Source organism: Labrus mixtus, chromosome 22 (assembly GCF_963584025.1).
Source record: "Labrus mixtus chromosome 22, fLabMix1.1, whole genome shotgun sequence".
Classification (NCBI taxonomy): Eukaryota; Metazoa; Chordata; class Actinopteri; order Labriformes; family Labridae; genus Labrus; species Labrus mixtus.
The window spans coordinates 1463531-1467827 of record NC_083633.1 but is presented as its reverse complement, the minus strand read 5'-3'; the positions used below and the strand labels follow the sequence as shown (position 1 = coordinate 1467827).

The 4297-nt window shown below is 42.9% G+C and overlaps 1 long non-coding RNA gene across 1 annotated transcript; it reads right to left on the bottom strand.

Moving 5' to 3' along the window:
• Positions 1 to 650: 650 nt before the first annotated feature.
• Positions 651 to 1590, bottom strand: LOC132956656 (uncharacterized). The gene is made up of 3 exons (XR_009666057.1): positions 1251 to 1590; positions 959 to 1188; positions 651 to 768 (listed from the first exon to the last, which is right to left on the bottom strand). It is a non-coding gene; the product is annotated as an uncharacterized LOC132956656 (long non-coding RNA).
• Positions 1591 to 4297: the final 2707 nt, after the last annotated feature.

The following is a 4297-nucleotide window of genomic DNA, read 5'->3' as shown; positions in this document are numbered from 1 at the left end:
AAGCAAACAAAGAAAAAAAACAGATGTCCAGGCCAATCCATCCAGCCAAATAGATTTCAGGCACACTGCAGGTTGATCCATCTTTCATCTTCTAGGGATCATGATGTGCTGTATAAGACAGACAAAATGAGAAAAGAAGACTATAAGACCACTTAACCCAAAATAAATCTTGATGAATATATAATCACATTACTTTTTTACGTTTGTCATTATAGGCGTGCTCGCTTTCTGGCATCCTTCGTTTCCTGGTGCTGGGGATACCTGGGAAAGCACAACCGGGTAGTGATACCTTCCTGCGTTGTTCTCCGTATCCACCAGGAGTACCCTGATGAAGAGGAAGAGTACACCGGTTTTAAGCCTCCAATTTAAATTATTTCCAAGTTAATGTATTGTTATGTTTGGACATGTGTTTTATATAAAGTCATTTCATTTATTTAATAAACTTTTAAAACGTTCCTCCATTCCCTCTCTTTCTGTACAAATCCATTCCCACACGTGTATGTTACTAACTTGGCTTCCATAGTTCTGGGTTCTCTAGTTGGTGTCCTCTCCCCTCCTCTCACTCTCAGCAGGTGTTATCAGGGCTGTGAGTCTTGAGTAAGAGACACTCGTGTAGAGGCACTTCTGGGTTACAGAGAGGATGTTCCTATAACAAACGTGTCAACTTTGCAGAGTCTGGAGCAGGTGGGGCAGATTTTAAAAAGCTCCAGGAGGCAGTCCTCCTACACCAAGTACTTCACCGTGTCCTGCACTGCCTTGGCTGGTGCTCTGTTGAGAAAGAAAATAAAAGACAACAAAGTAGTTGTCACAAAGTGCTAATATGTTACGTTCATACTTCAATTACATGGCAGAGAAATTTCAGTCATGACAGGCAAATTAAAAAATGACGAGGAATAAATTAACCCATTAGTTCTTTTTTTCAATATCTACAAATATCTAACAAACAAAGTGAACTAACTGTTCAGTGATGGTGTCAACAAGTTCAGAAATACTGGGGAGGTAGGTGGTGTCATCAGGATCTGCAAAGTTAGAACTGTTGTCACGGAAACTCCAAGAGAGGGTGTTTTGTAGGTGGGCTGTCAGGTGATGCAGTTTTCCACTTGAGTAAAGTAGATGAGAAGAGCGGAAGAACTTGGGATACTGTGCTTCCCACAGCAACGCTCCTGTTGGCTACTGTAGCTTGAAAACCTGGAGAATACATGTGCACTGTATACAGAGTTGCAGCTATGAAGTTCGAAAATACATCTTACATTTTTAGCTGCACTTTGACCATCAATGTTGCAAGATTTTGTACAGCCCATATGGTCTTCTCTCTTGCATGAAAACATTAGTAAACTGTCTGTCAGTAAAATGTGTAAAATACTGTATTTATTCAGTCACAATTTTTTTTTAGGTTTTTACCACAGCAGTAACATCAGCATGGTGCTCATAAAATAACTGTGACAGATTTAACATGATGGATATTACAGATAATTTCTTCCTATGTGTTGTACTTATTCAAATCTTTGAAGAATATAATTTAAGCAGTGTTTTCTTTGATGTACATATAGTGCATATCTAGAAAGTTTGCCTTAACGTCATAGACATTCACAAAGAACAAATAAGACCTATATATCTCAACATACCTCTAGTTTTACTGTTGCCTAGTGTTCTCCAAGACAATTGTGTCGCCCCTGTCCTCTTGCCCACAGAGAGGTCTGTCCTCTTGCCCACAGAGAGGTCTGTCCTCTCTGGTGACTTTCTGTGTGTTGTCTCACTGGCACCCCGTCTCTCTTGTTGTTGGAGGAGACTATGTGAAAACGGATAATAGTTTAATTTGCTTGCTAATGAAATATACTGTTACTGATAATACTGACACGTATAATAATCTCTAAACTGTTCTCAGTATTTTCACATGTTTAAAGCTATCTTCTTGCAACATATTTAGCGTGCTTGGAGACGTATTGCTGATTTCACTTTACAGGGACTTTAAGAGTTTCCTCTACATTGAAAACTGAGTTGTACTGCAATGCTTCAATGTTGTGTGGCAGTCTCACCCTCAACTCAGTAGTGAGGGAGACGGTGAAGGCTACACACCACTTTTGGACATTGTTCTGGTCCTCAGGCGCAAGGTGGAGCTCAGCTGCCTTTGACTCAAAAAGGTAACCAAGGTACGGTTGGGGGCTGATGTATCCATCAATTGGCTCTTTGAGTACATCAATATTGGCAAGTGGATTCAGCACCCTGCTACTCACAGACTTTATCAGGCTAACCAAGCTGTCACGAAGTTTAAGAGGATCTACCTGCTCTCCCTCAAAAGCCTTGATGGCCAACTGTACCTCACCCAGCACTGACTTCAAAAAAGTCAGATACAAGATGTTTTGAGGATCATTGTACATGTTGTATAAAACCTCAGCCATGTAGCAGTGTTCACTGAATTTGGTCAACGCAAAATGTAATTTCAGCGCCTCCCACTGGTCCAAATTGCGCGACACCGCTGGCTCAATGGACAGCCAACGTGTGGCACACACTTTGGTTATTCGTAAAGGCTTCTCCCCACAGTTGATAGTTTCGTAAATGGCCTTGTAGGCCTCCCTGCGTCTCCGAGACACTGAAAACTAATTATATGTCTCCCTAACCAAGTACTACACACTACGGGGGATGGTGTCATTTGACGCATGGCTTACAGCAAGCTGCAGAGAGTGACACACACAACGAATAAGAACTAAATCTTTGAGGCCATACTCCTCCCTCAGCACTTTATGGACCCCATTGTTAATCCCTGTCATAACAGAGGCATTGTCAGTCCCTATCCCCAGGAGTTTCTCTTTTTTAAGACCACATTTCTCCAGGAAAGTCACAACAGCTCGGGCTATTGATCTAGCATCTCCTCCCCCCAACTCAACGAGCCCCAGAAATGTTGAAACAATTGTGCTTTTGGTCTCACTAAAGCACCTTATCACAACCCCCAGGTACAGACACACTTACGTCTGTGGATTCATCGAGGAGGAGGCTGAAACTCTGGTCACCCACATCTGAAGTCAGCTTTTTAAGAAAGTATGGTGCTAGGACACCCTTTATCATTTCAGTGCACTTTGTCCTGTGCATTTTGAATTTAGTAGCAGCAGTGGAGTCTGAGAAAGCTGATTTACATGCTTCCCCAATGTGGTCACATGCCAGCAAAGAACAGTGTTCAGCCATAGCCAGAGCAATTGTGGCTTCAGCCTTTTTTGCAGTCATTTGGTTTACTCATTAATGGCAGGCTCAGCTTGCTTTGGGTGGAACCGTAAGGCTTTGCCTTTTGATTATGTTTTTGGGTGTTCCTGTGTTTTTTTATGTCACATAGTTTTGCGCAAAAATCTGCCTTACAATATAAGCAGTATGCCCTTGTGTCATCACCAATAAATGGTTTTAACCAGCCTTTGTAGTCAGGGTTTGATTCCCCTTCCTTTCAGAATTTTTGGGTGTACAGTTTAGACTGAGACATGATGAGCTAGCTAGCTAGATATTCAACTTATGTCACAGAGAGACACACACACAGATGAGGTGAGTAAGTGACTGAGGCTGTGTTAGTCAAATGCAGTGTTTTATTTTAGTGTGACAGACAGTGAAGAAACATTTACATTTACATTTATTACATCTCTCTCTGTAAGCCAGGGCGGGAATAGCAGAGGCTTCGTTCGCGCACGCGCAATTCATTTGCAGTCTGGACACGGAGTGGTGTGTGGTTCTCCTCTCTGCTCGCGCAGCACCAGCTGGTAGCTGCAGTCAGAGTCCGCCTGTGAGTGCTTTGGAACGGGGGAAGTGCTCATGGCAGCACCCGCTGCTCATTGAGGACAGTTACTGCAGAGCGATACGTGCTTCCACATCAGAGTCTCCAAAACGCCAGAAAAGTCTCCAATAACACCGGAGAAAGTCGCTGGATTTGTCGCTAGTAGCTATTGAAAAAAAAAGTCGCCAGGAGGATTTGGAAAGTCGCCAGATTTAGCGAGAAAGTCGGCAAGTTGGCAACACTGCAGCCATCATGCTCAGCGCCTGCCTGTAGTCTGTTCCCTACACTGCTCTGCAGAAAAATCATGTGTTGAATTTAAGTAAACATATTAGTTTTCATATGGAGCCTTTAGAGCAACATGGGTGCAGTCAATTATGACGATAACATTTGGGAAACCAGACATGCAAATTGCCTTTTAATGTTGGCCTGTTCGTCCACCTGATGTAGCGACTACTCAAATTATTCATGCCTTTCATTACGGCGGGCATTATTGTGCAGAGCTACGGCGAGAGTTTGGACAGAAAGCAGGATGACTGCAAGCGCAAA